Source organism: Corylus avellana, chromosome 2 (genome assembly GCF_965113065.1).
Source record: "Corylus avellana chromosome 2, dhCorAvel1.hap1.2, whole genome shotgun sequence".
In the NCBI taxonomy this organism is placed as follows: domain Eukaryota; kingdom Viridiplantae; phylum Streptophyta; class Magnoliopsida; order Fagales; family Betulaceae; genus Corylus; species Corylus avellana.
Window position 1 is genome coordinate 2,797,261 of NC_142491.1, and position 18,848 is coordinate 2,816,108.

At 37.4% G+C, this 18,848-nt stretch overlaps 1 pseudogene; it reads right to left on the minus strand.

The window, feature by feature from the left end:
• Positions 1 to 1,679: 1,679 nt before the first annotated feature.
• LOC148587197 (rust resistance kinase Lr10 pseudogene) lies at positions 1,680 to 2,842 on the minus strand (annotated as a pseudogene).
• Between the last annotated feature and the right edge of the window lie 16,006 nt (positions 2,843 to 18,848).

The following is an 18,848-nucleotide window of genomic DNA, read 5'->3' on the forward strand; positions in this document are numbered from 1 at the left end:
GAGCTTGATCATAGTAGAACTTACCCATTGTGTATTGCTCATGAGGGACCTAGACGACGGAAACCGCAGACGCACCCTTAAGACTAGCCGAACCACAGCTTAGTCCAGTCCTACTAAGACATTACTGGAAACCAAAGTGGCTAATACTAGTCAGGCTTTGCAGAATAATGCTTTTGTTCTTAACTTGGCAACACTATTCCTTGTATTAATCTATCATTTAAGCTCAAGACCAATAATTAAGCAATATTAGCAAAATCAATTGTAAAAGGCAAGATTAGTACAAAATAAAGATGATAATGCTTAATTTAATTAAAAAAAAAAATTGCGCACATTTAAGTAATTATCACAAGACCACTTCCACTAAGCTCTAAAACAACCGAAAAGAAGGCCAACTCCAACTAAGGCCCGAGAGGAGCCCAAGAAAAGCTCCTCAAATGTCTCATTTCTCTCCATTACAAGGTATGCCCAAAACACACACTAGACTTCTCCCCATATCTTCGTGTCATCTTCTAGCTTTTCCGTGTGAGTACCTCCCATGATGGCCTAGGCTTATGCACCCATTATTTCATAAGTTAAAAGTATATTCCATGTAGTGGATCTAAGCATGGTCATTATCCTTGGAGCACACTTTATTGGCATAGGAGCGGATCTCCTACTACTCGGGTATGATAGGACTAGGCCAAGAGATTGGTTTCGGGCTTTTGCATTCAGGCTTTGTAGGTCGTGTGGGTTTGTCGGCCCAATTTTTAATAGTTACCCCCTCATTCCCTTTTCGATGTGACTAGTTGCATAACATAAATTTTTTTAAAGACAAATTAAGTGAGCTGGTTGTATGGTGAAAAAATAGAAATGACCTAAACTGCACACTTTTAAAATGTTTTTGGCAGTACACACAATCACCAACTCGAAATGTTAGAGGATGTTCATGTGGAAATGTAAAAAGGATGCAAACGAATCATTTGATGCCAACCCCCACATCGACACATTAAATACAAGTATGAGTTGAAAAACCCAAGGGTTAGCACATTTTATCTTTTGACCAGAAACCATATAGCTTATGCCCAATGGCTAAAACATCAAAAATAAAGTAAACTAGGCCATTCCAATGGGTTCCAAGTGCCTTTATAAATGGACCACACACGTAGAATATTGTAAAATGTCAAACAAGGTAATGAAGCTCCCACTTCTTACCACGCCCTTCATTTTGCAAATATACTATGACAATTATTATTGTCAAGACATGACATTATGGTCTACCATTTGATCAAGCACTTTCCATGAATCAATGCACACCTGACACTTACATCAAACCCAAAAATCTCTAGGGTGACTTTAAATATTTAACGATTGTTTTAACATTCCATGCCTTCAAATCTTTCAAAGAAACAACTGCTCAAATAGTTTGTTGGCTTCCATATTCAAAAATAAAAGTTCATGAATGCCAACAGCATTATCTCCAAATGACAAGATTAGTCCAATCCAATATGTGACATTCACAAAGCAGCATATTACTAGTCGAGAATGAAGAATAGCAACATAACTTCTCAAACTTAAAACCCAATTTTATTGGTCAATTATGAGAAAATAGAATCGAATATGAAAACGTTATGTAATACGGAGACATATCTTAAATAAAAATAAAAAACTCTAATTTGTTACACAAAAATTTTAATTTGCATTTAAAATTGAGATGATTGACTTGATTCATTTGATTCATTCAAATTCTCACCACCATCTGTTATGGTACTCTCTAGTGATGATAGGAAAGGCTTGGAAGGCATTTGTAAGCATTCAACTTCTCCTTCAAGCATGTGCACAACTTTGTTCATTGAAGGTCGATCACTTGGCTTCATCTGGATACATCATAATGCAGCAATGATCATCTTCTTGCTTATTTTCTTTTCTTCCTCTGTGGCATTTTCCATTTCTATGTCATTTATGTCGTGCAATTGGTCATAGACTCAAGTAGGGAAGTATATTTGGCTTGAGTGTTCTGCAAATGCATTTAAGTTCTTTCTTCTACCAGCCAATTCCATCAATAACATTCCAAAACTATAAACATCAGCTTTGTATGAGACGCTTCCAATGTTTTTGTAGAACAACTCAGGAGCCATGTATCCCAATGTCCCTCTTGCAGCAGTTAAAGAAACAATGCTATTATTTGTTGGATACAATTTTGCTAGTCCAAAGTCAGAAACCTTGGGAGTAAAATTCTCATCAAGAAGAATGTTGTGAGGCTTTATATCAAAGTGTAAAATTTGCATGTCACATCCTTGATGTAAATATTCAATCCCACGAGCCACTCCTAGAGCTATATCATACATTTGATTATAGCTTAGGAGTGTGCACACTTATGGAGAAAACATGTATTTATTCAAGGAACCATTAGACATGAACTCATATACAAGAGCCCGTTTTGATCCCTCAACGCAAAAACCAATGAGTTGCACTACATTAACATGGTGAATCCTTCCAAGGGTTGCAACTTCACTTATAAAATCTTGCCCATTAGCTTTGGACTTGCCTAACATCTTTATGGCCACAAGACGGCCACTTCGAAGCGTTCCTTTAAATACAGTGCCATAACCTCCTTCGCCCAATTTGTCTTTAAAACTTTTGGTAATCTTCTTAATTTCAGAATAAGAGTACCTTATTGGCATGAGATTATTTTGACTTTCTAGGAATTCTTCAACAATATCATACATTGATAAATGCCTCCTACGCCATTTATATATCAAGAATGCAATCACAAATGGAGTCACCAATATCATTTTTGCTGCTTGGAATAGTCCTATGGAAGAACATCACCAAAATGAATCATAAGCCAATACATGTCGTTGCATTGTTGTAATCTTCTTGATCCTTACAGTACTTGTTATCTTTTTTCTGTAATAACTAATAGGAGAAAATATGCTTTAGCCCTCTGAATTATCATTCATTTTGTAATTATGCCTCCACACTAAAAAAAGTGACATCGAGGCACCACATATTATCATTGTATGTCAAATTAGTCACTTTTACATTTTTTTTTTTCCAAAATACCCTTAAACTTATTTAAACCATTAGAAAAATTAAAATTATTTTAAAAAAATAAAAAATAAAAACTAAAAACGCCAAAAAAGGGTGGCCCTCTTCATATTTTCCCTCTTTATTTTATTTTTTTCAAATTGTTGTTTATATATATTTATATATAGTAACTTCGAAAGTATTTTCAAGAAAAAAATACAAAAGTATCTAATTTGACATATGGTGATAGTAAGTGAGGCCCTAATTAAAGTCATTTTTTAAAGTTTGGAATTGTAAGTACGAAAAGAATAATAGTTCAGAGGGTTAAAGTATATTTTTTTCTAATCAATATTTTAATTTTAGCCCCATCTTTAATTCGTGCTTTACAATGCAAAGAATAATTTGCTAAAAGAAAAAATATTAAAGTAGATCAAAGGAGAGAGGGTTCTACGTAACGTCAATACTTTGATTGGCAAAGCTGCAACAAATTAAATAATTAATAAAATTGCATAAACAAATCTGGCTATCTTATGAAGGAAACAGTGGAAGAAGGCAATAAGCTATTTTTCAGTTTCCTCATTGTTTCATAAACCTAAAAGTTTGAGATCAACCATTTCCCAAATACTTGGTAAATCCTCTATTTTCTTCATCATCGTATCATTTGAGATTGAAACCGCACCTTTGTAATACAGCTGTTCATAAAATCCTCCAATATTTTGTACTGTTTTAACAAAGAAAAGAATAACATGCATCAGTGTTTGGAAACACAGAATTAAAACTTAACATTTATTTTAAAGTTGAAAATAGAGTATTTGTTGTGTATATATATATATATATATAATGCAAAGTTCAGTAATAACATCACATTGCAAGGGAAAGAAAAAAAAATAATAATCAAAATCAAAAGAGATAAATACGTTCTTACCGTACAGCAAGTAGTCACCTGGTAGTGTACGTTATTATCTCCCAAATATCTACAACATGGAAAAAAAAATCATTAATTAATCGAAAAGGTAACTTGAATAATTTTAAAAGAGTATGACCTAATTTTATTAAATGCTTTGCAGATGAAGGAGGGGAAGCTGCCTGTGAGATATCTTGGGGTCCCATTAATCTCTTCTAGGCTTTCTTCAGCTAATTGTGGGGTGCTTTTGGAGAGAATTACTGGGCGTATTGATTCTTGGTTATTCAAAAATCTCTCTTATGCAGGTAGGCTTCAGTTTCTTTCTTCTGTGTTATATAGTTTGCAAGTTTACTGGACAAGCATTTTCATTCTGCCTAAGAAGGTTATAAAGGCTATTGAGCAGAAATTTAATAGGTTTTTTATGGAATGGGAAGGATATGGAGGCTGCAAAAGCAAAAGTGGCTTGGAATGATATTTGTTTTCCTAAGAAAGAGGGTGGTTTGGGGCTGAAGAGAATTGATGTCTGGAATAAAACCTCTATGCTTAGGCACATATGGAGTTTGTTTGCTAGATCAGGTTCTTTATGGGTGGCCTGGATTAAGGCAAATTTTCTGAAGCAAAAGAGTTTTTGGAGTGTCAATATACCACAGAATTGCTCTTGGTGTTGGAGGAAACTCCTCAGGTTGAGGGATACAGCTAAGAAGCTCTTGAGATTTGAGGTTGGAGATGGAAGAAATATACATTTCTGGTTGAATTTTTGGCATCCTGGTGGCATTCTTCTTGAGAAGTATGGATTTAGAGTTGTTTATGATGCTCAAAGTAGTGTGGAGGCAAAATTATCTTCTGTTATCCATAATGGAGAATGGTTTTGGAGGCCTGCTAGGTCTGAAGCCTTGGTGGATATTCAAACTCGGCTTACCGAAATCAGTTTGGGTTCTTGTGATAAACCTATTTGGCTTGCTTCTAGGAAAGGTATCTATGTAAGTTCAGATACTTGAGAGGCTCTTAGGGAAAAAATGGATCAGATTGAGTGGTGGAGACTAGTCTGGTTTTCTTTAGCCATTCTTAAGCAAGCTTTCATTTTATGGCTTGCCATGAAGGATAGGTTGGTTACAGGAGTAAGGTTGCTGAGTTGGGGTTATAGAGGAGATATTCAATGCTGTTTTTGCAGAAATCAAATGGAGAGTCGAAACCATTTATTTTTTGAATGCAGCTTTTGTTATAGAATTTGGAAGTTTTGTATGGCTAGATGCAAAGTGGCTAATCCCCCTATTATATGGGAGGATATTCTTCAACTGGGATGTAGTCCTTGGAGTTGTAATACTCTTAAAGGCTTGCTTTGTAGGCTGACTTTGGGTTCTGCATGTAACATCCTAATCTCATATAGCGGAAAAACTGTAATTATCAATACAAAAAAAATACTTTTATTTATACAAAAAATATCCAAAGCTATGTCGTACAAGGCATTTATACAAATCTATCTGACAGTCTAAACTCTAGACAAAACTTAACCAACTTGGAATCTCTGTACATCTCAATATGAATCTCTAATCACAACTGCATAATTACCTTGATTTTCCATTCCTGCAAACACTACAAAAACTGTGAAGTAGTGAGTCAATTGATTTCCGATAATATAAATCATTGTTGAATCATATATAGCAAAATGCTAGACAAGTTATAAAACCACAAAAATCCCTATTATTGGATATCAATATCATACTCAGTAAGTAAGAATACTTACAGTGGATTACATGAATGGATCATCAAAGGTAATTACTTGAAACCCGTTCTGCTGCAGTTGGTCCATACCCATAACAATCCCTTCACTGACTTTCTCTCTCTCTCTCTCTCTTAAACACTCTTAGAAAGAAGAAAGACCGAGTAAAAAGCGGAAGAATGAAGAATATATGCAAGAGATGGGAGAGGAGATGAGTTGTGAAAATTGTGAAGGAGAAGAGCTCTATTTATAGGAGAAAATCAAATACTATTTCACCAACCCTATACTATTTCACCAACCCTATACTATTCCACCAACCCTACACTATTCCACCAACCCTATACTATTCCACCAACCCTACACTATTCCACCAACCCTACACTATTCCACCAACCCTATACTATTTCACCAACCATATACTATTCTACCTTCTTATTATACCATCCTTATACCTACCATATACTATCTTATTATATCACCAATTATTACAATCATATTCCAAATTATACCAATCAATCATCAATTATCATATCTCTTAAATCTCCCAATAAAATAATCAATATAAAATCATCATCATGATATAATAACCTCAAATCAATATTCATTCCAATAATATTCATAAGATCTAATAAGTTCCTCAAGAATAAATATTATTACCTAATATCATCAATAAATATCTCAACCTCAAAGTAAATGTCATTACCTAATATGAACATTAATAGCATCAAATTAATATCTCTAAAATAAGACTTTAAAAATCTGGGGTGCTACAATCTTCCCTCCTTATTAGAATTTCGTCCTCGAAATTAAAGCCCATAAATTGCCACCTATCTTCAAATTGAGCAACCCAAATTAAAAACAAATCACACTTGAACCATAACTTACTCAAGTTACTATAAAAAAATTTTTTTTTTTTTTTTTTTTTTTTTTCAATCTGTTCATAAATAAATATCATAACATATTCCATACCCAGGCGATGTGAGACTCTACAAGCACTCTTCTTGGGCACCAGTGTCACCGTTGGCAATCCTCAGGGAATTTCTTCATTCTCGGCCCTTAACTTTTGGCCCTTATACATTTCATTGTGTCTTAACTGACACCATTATAATATAACCCACTTTTGGCATCACCAACGTGTGTCCACTAGCGACCCTCATAGGCTTGTGCAAACTCCCACCATCTCAGGCTGGGTAATGTTTTGATACCATTTGTAACATCCCAATATTTCTAGCCCAGTTTCACCTAGTAACTAGGCAATGTGAGACTTAGCACCCATGACTATCTCTATAAACTACCCACTCAATGTGGGCTTCTTCTCATCTTCCCAATATGGGACCGGGTCACGTCATGCAGTGCTTCTATACCACATGACCTGGCGTTACTAGGTGGCTCTGATACCATAATTGTAACATCCTAATCTCATATAGCGGAAAAACTGTAATTATCAATACAAAAAAAATACTTTTATTTATACAAAAAATATCCAAAGCTATGTCGTACAAGGCATTTATACAAATCTATCTGACAGTCTAAACTCTAGACAAAACTTAACCAACTTGGAATCTCTGTACATCTCAATATGAATCTCTAATCACAACTGCATAATTACCTTGATTTTCCATTCCTGCAAACACTACAAAAACTGTGAAGTAGTGAGTCAATTGATTTCCGATAATATAAATCATTGTTGAATCATATATAGCAAAATGCTAGACAAGTTATAAAACCACAAAAATCCCTATTATTGGATATCAATATCATACTCAGTAAGTAAGAATACTTACAGTGGATTACATGAATGGATCATCAAAGGTAATTACTTGAAACCCGTTCTGCTGCAGTTGGTCCATACCCATAACAATCCCTTCACTGACTTTCTCTCTCTCTCTCTCTCTTAAACACTCTTAGAAAGAAGAAAGACCGAGTAAAAAGCGGAAGAATGAAGAATATATGCAAGAGATGGGAGAGGAGATGAGTTGTGAAAATTGTGAAGGAGAAGAGCTCTATTTATAGGAGAAAATCAAATACTATTTCACCAACCCTATACTATTTCACCAACCCTATACTATTCCACCAACCCTACACTATTCCACCAACCCTATACTATTTCACCAACCCTACACTATTCCACCAACCCTACACTATTCCACCAACCCTATACTATTTCACCAACCATATACTATTCTACCTTCTTATTATACCATCCTTATACCTACCATATACTATCTTATTATATCACCAATTATTACAATCATACTCCAAATTATACCAATCAATCATCAATTATCATATCTCTTAAATCTCCCAATAAAATAATCAATATAAAATCATCATCATGATATAATAACCTCAAATCAATATTCATTCCAATAATATTCATAAGATCTAATAAGTTCCTCAAGAATAAATATTATTACCTAATATCATCAATAAATATCTCAACCTCAAAGTAAATGTCATTACCTAATATGAACATTAATAGCATCAAATTAATATCTCTAAAATAAGACTTTAAAAATCTGGGGTGCTACACTGCAGTTTATAACATTTGGTGCACTAGAAATGAAATTAAGCATGCAGGTCATCCACACACTGAAGAGCACATTTTGAAGAAAGTATTGTGGGAAAATCGTGCTAGAATTGTTGGGAAATGAAAGTTCCCAAGGACCAGGGAGAATATGTTACTCTGCTCCTTATGGAACTTGTCTGAAAGTCTGTTTTGTTGATGATATGCTGCAGGTTTTTTGTGGTGTGTTTATGGTTTTGAGGTTAATCTGTTTCCTCTGTAAGGGTGTTGCTGCAGATTTTCTATGTGGCTTGTTTTGAGGATAGGGTCTTTCTCCTCTGTTTTGTTGGTTTTTTGTTTCTATTTTGAGGCTTTTGTTTAGGCCTTTGTAAGGGTTTGGTTTAACTGTTTTGGACTGTTAGCTAGAGTATTTTTCTGCTGTTTGTTGGTTTTTGGCCTCTGTGTAGGCTGTTTTCAGTTTGTTAATCAGGCTTGTATTAGTTGTTGATGTGTTCTTAGTTTGTTTTGTTAATGAAGTTGCTTATTCATCAAAAAAAAAAAAAAAAACAATAAATATAAATAACTCTATAAACCTCTAGACTTTAGGTTGCTTAGAATTGGAAAAAGTACCTACATATACACTCATGAAACTATTATGTACTTGTACTTCATTGTTAATGATTCCTCTCAAATTATAAATCGAGTCAACTTGAAAAAAAATTAAAAAAAAAAAATTGAATCAATGTTCTCCTAAACAACCAAGAATATCATTCCCAAATAAATTATATATATATAAAATAAAATAAAAAATGCAAAACCCAACACTAAACCTATCAATCACGTACGTCCTTTTTTACACCAATTAAACTCGCCTACGTCTCGAGTCAAAGAAGTCAAGGAAAGAATTATAGATCGAAGAAGTTCCACAGCTGGGCATGTGGAAAGTGGTTGGTAAAGAAGAATCCAGAATTACATAAATAGTCTTGCTCTTAAAGTAGGGACTTGTGGTCCCAATAGGATTAATTAGGATATTGACTCATAAAGCAATGAGTCCTCGTAGGAATAATATAGAAGTGGAAGTTGTATTTCAATTCTCGTTTAAACTCTCCGATGCTTAATGCCTTAATGGCCGGAGGGTACTTCATCATCAGAGAAATTAATATTGTTCAGCTCTTGATTTGATTGTGAGTTTTTAGGGTTCTTCAAATTACCCTACTTATCCATAACCGTAGGTAAACTCACCAAATCAGATCCTCGGTTTTTTTTTTTTTTGCAAATTTATAAAGGTATGTGAGTCTTATAGAAAAGATTTTAAGATATTTTTGTCTTTTTGCTAGTCTAAAGAATATTAATAATTTTTTGTAGTTTACCAGAGACATTGGCTTTATCAATAGTTTAAGAAAACATTAACAATAAGGTGATAGTTTCAAGGAAATAAATCCTCTTCATTTCAAATGAAATGGGAACGAGGCATTTAGTGAAAAATGTGTTAAAATTGAGACAAAATTACCTTATCCTTTAAGAGAATTATGTCCTAACCCTTTAACCTAAATGGTTCCTCTCCATTTCATTTCGGGAATCTGTTTCCTAGTTTCAGAGGGTATTTCATTGTGTTATTCAATATCATATATTTTTCTCAGAAATAAAATAAAATATTCTATCATATATCCTTTAGTCCTTGAGATAGAAACCTTACTCATTAATAGGTCCTGTAGTAGGAAGCCTGTGACAAAGAAAAGAATAACGTCAGCGTTTGGAATTTTAGAATTAGAAATAAGTTATCACATAGGCATGGTAACATGGGGGTATGCATGAATTAATGGAAAGTGATGAGAGTGAGAAATCCAAGAATTAAGAAAAGAAAGAAATATAAATTTAATGGTTAACATATGTTATGGCACATGCATTCTCCCTTTTGGATTTGGCTTACATAACAGCATGTATGCTGTAGTGTAAGCAACGGTCAAGATTGAATCTCAAAGTTGACTTACTTTGAGAAGCTTTTAATAGGAGAGAGAAAATGAAGAAAGATTTTGAGAGATTCAATCTTGACCGTTGCTTACACTACAGCATATATGATGTTATTTTAATAACAGCATGTAAGCCGGATCCTCGGTTTTCTAGCTACGACTATATTAAAAATAAAAACGTTGGAAAACGATTGCTAATGTTTATTTATCAGTCTTTTTCTCAACGTCGGTATATAGATTTAGAAATAGATCAATCCTGCATTTTGTGTAACATATTAGTGAAAAATGAAAATGTTAGAAATAACCGCGTTCTCCTAACTCAAATTAACGACCTTCTTAAAAATGCTGCTAAAACTTATAAGAGAAATGATAAAAATTATTCTCTCAACCATCTTTCAACCATTTCCGTCTAGTGAATGGGTAAATCTACCATTAAATTTTTATAGGATCCACATGAGTCTACAAATTCAATGATGGATCCTTTAGATTTGCAAAAATAGATGGTTGAGAGAATGATGTGTAGAAAATGCTTCCTTACTTAACCTTTATGACATTTCCCTCTATTATTAGAGTAGTGTTCTTAGAAATAAGTTTTTCTTTTCTTTTTTTTTTTAATATTATTTTATTTTATTTTATTTTTTGGCACTTGGTGTAAAAATAGGATTTGAGTTTGCCTAAAAACATATTTTATTTTAGTCTTATTTATTTTATTTTATTTTATATTTGTTTTGATTGACATCATTTGATAGTCTTCAAAGAAAAAGAGCAAAAGATTTTGCTATATGATGTTTTTAGAAAATAATGACATCGTAGGAACATTATGTATAAACTGTGGGTTTTTTTTTTAATATATAAATTGTTTTTAGTATTTCATTTATACCTAAATAAAACATATTTATTAATGAAGGCGTACCAAGTGGGAAAATCCCCATCTTTAGAGTGAGGGAAACGCTCCACAATCCACTCCCATCACTTTTATTTAATGTATATTCGGCGCTTTGAATGTATAGTATGCGGGTGCCATGGCATATAAGATAGGAATATAATCTCCGGCGACCGGAAAACTCTAATTTCGAAAAACCTAGTGGGGACAATGGGGGGTGTAGCCTTTGAGGTGGCGCTACCGATTGTCCATTGAGGCCATTAGGGAGAGATCAGAGTTTTGCTGGAAGTTTTTGCCGAATCGAATTCGTATTCGTTTTCTCGCTAGCTTTACCCTAGTGGAGAAGGACAAGTGCTTTCCAGGCTGAACTGAGTCTGTGAAAGGTAAAAGTGTTTTCATCTGTTTACTAGCAATCTCAAGACTATGGCGGAGGAACTACCAAAACTATGGGAAAATCTGAATCTCACGGAGGATGAGGAGGTGGAGGTGGGAATCAAAAGTATTGAACTGGCTGAAGGGGAAAAAAGGGGGCGAGTATGTGTCGTTGGAAAACTGATTGCGGAAAGAATGGTGAGTAAGGAGACTCTGAAGACCACCCTAATCCAATGGTGGAAACCGGCAAATGAGCTGACATTCAAAATCCTGGGAGAGAATATGTTCTTGATCGAGTTTGAAAACCCAAAGGATAAGCAGAAGGTGCTGGAAGGGAGACCGTGGGTATTCGAAGGGTGTCTGTTTCTGATAGAGGAGTATGTCGGATCGGCCCAACCAACGGAGTTCCACTTTGATCAAGCGGCGTTCTGGGTTCGGATGCACAACCTACCTCTGGCCTGTATGGGACGTGAAATTGGCAAAAAGATCGGGGAGACGGTGGGAGTGGTGGAGAACGTAGATACGGAGAGCGACGGAATGGGTTGGGGAGAATTTCTCAGAGTCAAGATTCGGCTGAACATAACAAAACCTCTTCCCAGGGGACGAAAATTGAATATTGAAGGACAAGTGAAATGGATCCCGTTCCAATACGAACGCCTCCCGAAATTCTGTTTTCACTGTGGGATTATTAGTCACGGTAGAACAGGATGCGCAAAGAAAAGTGATCTACGCCACTCAGAAATTAAGCCCCAGTATGGTCCCGGTTTGAGGGCGCCATCCCCCACGCGAATGGCTGAACGAAACAAGAATATGCAGAGAAGGGGTCCGGCCAACTCAGAACGTTCTCCAACAGGTGAACGGGATCGGAGGTATGGGCGGAATCATAAGAGAGAATATGACTGGAGGGAGGAGACAGGGTATGAGACTGCCGGCGACAATTTTCCGGCTAGCAAACCCCGATCACCCAGAAGGAAAGACGGAGATTTTTCCGGCGAATCCGTTACGGCAAATCACTCCAGGTCGCCTAGAAGGAAAGAAAACGGGAATCAAGGAGAAAATAATGGAGAAATCAAAAATAGGAGAGAAACGGAAAAATCACGTTCAAAAGGGCCAGATGCTAGGCGTGAAAGTAGGAATCCCCAATCAGAGGGATTTGCGAGTATTAATGTGGGAGAAACAGAGGGGAGTCAACTGCTGGGGAAAAGGAAAGAGACAAAAGGAGCAGATAGCGGTAATTCGGTGGAGATGCGCCCAGAAGAGAGTGGACACTTGGGCCTCACTCCAAGCCCGGGGGAAACGGGATATAAAGGCCCATGTATATCTGAGGTGGCCCGAACGTTGCAGGGGGCCCAGGTAATCAATGACCCAGCAAAAGCTCTGACTGCGTGGAAAAGAAAATTTGTAGAGGAGGTAGAATCAAAAGAGCCAATGCAGGAAAATAAAAAATCTCGTGGGTCACTTAGTGAGGACATGGTAGGGCCAAAGGAGAAAAAATTCAGTGGAAAAGTGCGTCTCTCAAATGGATCGGGATTGGCGGAGGCTGGAAAACAGCCCCGCCGACCGCAATGACGACACTAAGCTGGAACTGCCGAGGGCTTGGGACCCCTCGGACAGTTAGAGACCTGCACCGTTTGGTGAGGGAAAAAAAACCCAACTTGGTTTTTCTAATGGAAACCAAGCTTCGACAGAATAAAATGGAAGCAATTAGGTGCACACTGGGATATCATGGTGTATTTGTGGTGGACTGTATTGGGAGAAGCGGCGGGTTGGCGTTATTATGGGACTCGGGAACAGAAGTGGAGATACAGAATTTTAGTCAACATCATATAAACGCCATAATCAAAGATCCAAAGAATACTATACCCTGGAAGCTGACGGGATTTTATGGCCACCCGGTCCAGGCCAAACGCCCGATTACATGGAGTTTGCTTAAAATTCTAGCTCAATTCCAACCACTACCGTGGGTCTGCCTAGGCGACTTCAACGAGATTTTGACATCTTCTGAGAAGTGGGGTGGGGCTGTGAGACAAAGACATCAAATGGAGGCCTTCCAAAAGGCCTTAGAGGACTGCGAACTCACTGACTTGGGATTTTATGGGCCAAAGTTTACCTGGAAAAATTGTAGAGAGGGGGAGGAATTTATTAAGGAAAGACTAGATAGGGGCATGGCCAACCAAGCATGGAGAGATTTGTTCCCAACTGCTGAGGTGCACGTGGAGCTAGCCTTAGGGTCGGACCACTCACCTATTATACTATATCCTGCAGTACTGGAGAAAGACCGAAAGAAGGGACCAAGATTTCGACATGAGACGAGTTGGCTCCTTGAGGAGGAATATTCTGATGTGATTAAAAATGTTTGGATGCGACCAGGCCCAAACACTGGCCATTGGAACAATCTGGATGGAAAATTAAGGGGCTGTAGAAGAGCTTTACTTCAATGGCAAAGAAATAAACGGGACCCAAAACTTGCGGAGCTGAAAATAAAACTATTGGAGCTGCAAGGGCAAGAAGGGACAGCAGCAAGTGAGGAGGAAAAAAAGGTCCATCAGGAGCTACAAATACTCCTGGACAGAGATGATACTAAATGGAGGCAGAGGGCTAAGGAAATGTGGCTAAAAGATGGGGACCGTAATACTAAATATTATCATGCATGTGCAAATGCCAAACGACGGAAAAATTCAATATATACGATCAAGGATGTGGAGGGGCAGATTTGGGAGACGTCGGAGACGGTAGCCAAGGCCTTTGTTAACTATTTCTCTGATTTGTTTACAGCAGGGCCAGAGGAGGATATGGAACCATGCCTACGACACCTAACTGTGGGAGTCTCGGGGGAGATGAATGCTGATTTATTGAAGCAGTTCACTAATGAAGAAGTAAGGGTGACAATTTCACAAATGGCTCCTTTTAAAGCTCCGGGCCCGGATGGTTTCACGACAGAATTTTTCCAAAAAAATTGGGAAACGATAGGAGATGAGGTATGTAAAACAGTTATTGACATTTTAAATTCGGGAGTGATGCCCCCTTCGTTGAATTCGACATATGTGGCCCTTATTCCTAAGACAAACAACCCTTCTTGTGTTACGGAATTCCGTCCGATTAGTTTATGCAACGTGTTGTATAAAATTTTATCCAAGGTCCTTGCAAACAGACTAAAGAAAGTTTTACCTTTCATCATTTCTCCTACCCAAAGCGCCTTTGTCCCCGGGAGGTTAATTTCAGATAACGTTCTCGCGGCGTATGAGACTTTACATACAATGCACTCCGGGATGAGGGGAAAAAAAGGTTTTATGGCGGTCAAGCTCGATATGAGCAAGGCTTACGACCGGGTAGAATGGAGATTTTTGGCGGCAGCTATGAAGGGTATGGGCTTTGACGAGCGGTGGATTAGATTGATTATGATGTGTGTAACCTCGACAAAGTATGCAATTTTGGTCAATGGTTCTCCTTGGGGCAATATAATTCCTTCAAGAGGCCTAAGACAGGGAGACCCTATATCTCCATATTTGTTTCTAATCTGTGCGGAGGCGCTAAGTGCCATGTTGACAAATGCCCATCATGAAAGGAGGTTGTCGGGTGTTCCTACCTCCCGACGCGGTCCCCTTATTAGTCATCTGTTTTTTGCAGATGACAGTTTACTATTTTGCAGGTCTACTCAATCCCAATGGCAGGCCATGACGGAGATTTTGAAGATATATGAAGGGGCATCCGGACAAAAAATGAATGACAATAAGACCTCCATCTTTTTCAGTAAAAATACTCCAATGGAGGATCGTCGACAAATTTTGGAGTTAGCTGGAATACCCTCCACTCAACGATATGAAAAATATTTGGGGTTACCAACACTTGTGGGGAAATCGAGAACGGCGGCTTTTCGAAGCATTATTGAGCGGATATGGAAACGCCTCCAAGACTGGAAGCTTCAGTTCCTCTCTCAAGCTGGAAAAGAGGTCCTATTGAAGGCGGTCATTCAAGCAATTCCTACTTATAGCATGAGCGTGTTTTTATTTCCAAAGTCCTTATGCTTGGAAATAAACTCACTTATGCAAAAGTTTTGGTGGGGCCATAAGATGAAGGAGAACAAAATTGCTTGGATGAGTTGGAACAAGATGGGGGCCTCAAAAGGGTCCGGAGGTATGGGGTTTCGGGATTTTAATTTTTTTAACAAGGCCCTTTTGGCAAAACAGGTGTGGAGAATGTGGGAGTCGCCCGACAGCTTTATTGCAAAAATTATGAAAGCAAAGTACTTCCCTAACTGTTCTATCCTTGATGCCCCAAAGGGGAAACGGCCTTCTTTCGCTTGGCGGAGCATCCAAAGCACGTGTGATATCGTTCGGGAGGGTCTTATATGGAGAGTGGGAAATGGGGAGAAGATTCGTATATGGCAAGACAAGTGGCTTCACAATCCGAACGACTACCAGATACACTCCCAACCAACAGTGATTGCCCCGACGGCTCGGGTGTGTGAACTTGTGGATAGAGACACCAAATGGTGGAACACCAACCTCATCGAACAGATTTTTTCTCCGGCAGAAGTTAAAATGATTCTAGCCATCCCCCTTAGTAGCAGAAATCAAGAAGATTGTATGGTGTGGAGGGGTACGGTGAAGGGGGATTTTTCGGTTCGAAGTGCTTACCATTTGCAAAAGAAGAAGGAGGAAGAGGGACGTGGAGAATGCTCAATACGCAGTTCCAGTAGAGCCGTGTGGAAGCTGATCTGGAAATTAAAGGTACCAAGTGTGGAACAAAATTTTCTTTGGAAGGCTTGCCAGGATATATTACCCACCAGAGAAAACCTCCACAAACGACACATCATAGACGACCCAAGGTGCCCTATATGTGGCCTTGAGGTTGAGACGGTCTTCCATATTCTATGGAGATGCCCCTCAGCTATGGATGTGTGGGGTGAAGGGGATCGTAAATTTCAGAAAAGCTCCCTCAATGGTCCTCAATTTGTCCAAGTTGTGGAAAGAATGTTCCAAGCATGTAATTTGGAAGAAATGAGACTGTTCGTTGGATTGGCAAGGCGGATATGGTTACGAAGAAATGAGGTGATACATGGAGGTTCTTTTGCCTCTCCAAAAGAGCTGCTCCTACGTACAAGGGGGGCTCTACTAGATTTCCAACAAGCCAACGAGAAGCCAGTTGTGCCGGGGACACCAGCCAGGCCTGTTCAGGTGATGACTCCTCCGAATGGGTGGATTATTGCACATTGGGACGCCTCGTTGGACATGGACAGAGGACTTATTGGACTGGGAGTGTTACTGCGAGACCACAAAGGGAAGATGATTATGGCAAGAAGTATCACACGACGGGGTTATCTTAGTGCTATCGATGCGGAGACAATGGCAGCTATTACTGCTGTCCAAATCTGCCGAACCTGGGGCTTTGATAGCACGTTGTTTGTGGGCGATGCACAGCTGGTAGTGGAAGCAGTTCAGCAGGGGGCGCGAGGTTGGAGTCGGCGGCACCCTCTTCTCGAAGACCTTCACCATCATCTGCGGGAGTTGTCACACTGGAAGATAGCTTACAGTGGAAGGGAGGCCAATCGGCCAGCACATGAGCTTGCAAGAATGGCAACTAAAAGTGTAATGGATGCTATGTGGGTTGTTGACCCTCCTCTCTGTATTCAGAACCTACTGGTTCTTGAGGAAGCTATTTTTGATGCTTAATTGGAAATAAGAGTAACACAGTTTATCAAAAAAAAAAGGAATATAATCAATCTGGTTGTATGAAGTGACAAAAAAAAAAAAAATAATAATTTTTACTTTTATGTTACATTAAAACAAATTTTTAAATTAGAAATTAAAAACAACTTTACCTTTTGTGCCACTTATCAACTTTTTTTTTTTCTATTCTTGTGCCACTTGATTATCCACTTGAAGTAAAGCAAATCGTGCAGCACGATTGGTAGTGGAGGATTAATAAAACTAGAAAAGAAAACACTATGGAAAGTAGTAGTAAGTGGAAACTCTCATAGTCTCCCATTTGACTCTACTCACGACAATAAGAATTGAAACAAATATGGATTAATAAAACTAGAAAAGAAAACACTATGGAAAGAAGTAGCAAGTGGAAACTCTCATAATCTCCCATTTGACTCGACTCATGACAATAAGAATTGAAACAAATATGACAAATAACATGCAATTTTCAAAGAAACTATGTGGTTTCGCCCAGAGATAAAGATTCTCAACAATTAAAGCATTTGAATTTTATAGAAATTTGGACAATTCAAGAAAGGAGATTGAATAGCCCACCTACCCTGATAACTTAGATTGTCGAATTTACTTGTTCGAGACAAGTAGATCTCACAATCTTTCTTTCTTAGACTATCCTCATTAATAGAAATTCGAATAGAAAAATTATATAATTTTAGAGAATTCCAATTCTTTAGTCTACATGCAATCAAATGGCATGAATCATGAGAAGTTCAACCTACAATGCTTTCTTTTCCAATTTTTGACTGGTTCCACTTCCTAGTTGTTGGAAGAAAAAGGTCTCCAAGGATCAACGCAAACAATGATCGATTGAGATAATAGAATCCCACATCGAGTAAGTGGGATTTAGGTATTGATTTGTAGTGAGATTATTTTTTATTTTTTAAACAATTTTGCTATGAACTCAAGTATTGAGCATAAATTTGAGTATTATACTTTTTATTTTATTATGATGGACTGATTGGATTGACGCCTTGATTTTTCTCTCCACACTAAAAGTTTTCTAGGTAAATTTAGTGTTGTTACCGTGCACAATAATGATGAATAATATAGAATTGAAAAGAGAGAGATTAAGAGAGAGTCGAGACACAGATTTAACATGGTTCGGCAATGTGCCTACGTCCACAGAGAGTGCAGCTATATTTTTCTATTAACCCTAAACCCTAATTGTACTGACGTATTTTTGAAATTCCCAAAATACTCTCACTCCGCTCCGTCTACTTGGACATCCATTGGTGTTCTAATATGAGCCATTAGTTCCAACATTAGTTATATTCTTGTTCGTTGTTCTCTTTGTGTTTGATTAATTGTTAGTGTGATTTTTGAATAATGCTATGAGTCCTTCTTGTATCACTCTTATGTCCCTTCAAGAATGATGTGGCTCTTAAAATCACCATTGGGCTTGTGATTGATCATTATTGGATTCAAATAGTAATTTTAAGAGTCACATCATTATTAGAGAGACATAAGAGAAACTTCTAAAATTACTCATGATTTTTCTTCCATATGTTGCTTGAATTATTAGTTTAATTCACTCATAAATAGTTTGCCCCAACATTAAGTTCTTAAGTCCCATAAAAATCAAGAAATAAAATTTTCATATACCATGAAATATTGAAAAAAGCAACACCAATGAGATCGTAGCAGAGAGTCACCTGAGTAATGTTGCACCTTCGTAAAAGGCACTAAAAAAATAGATCAATCCTGCATTTTGTGTAACATATTACTAACAATGTCTCCCAACTCAAATTAGCGACGTTTTTAAAA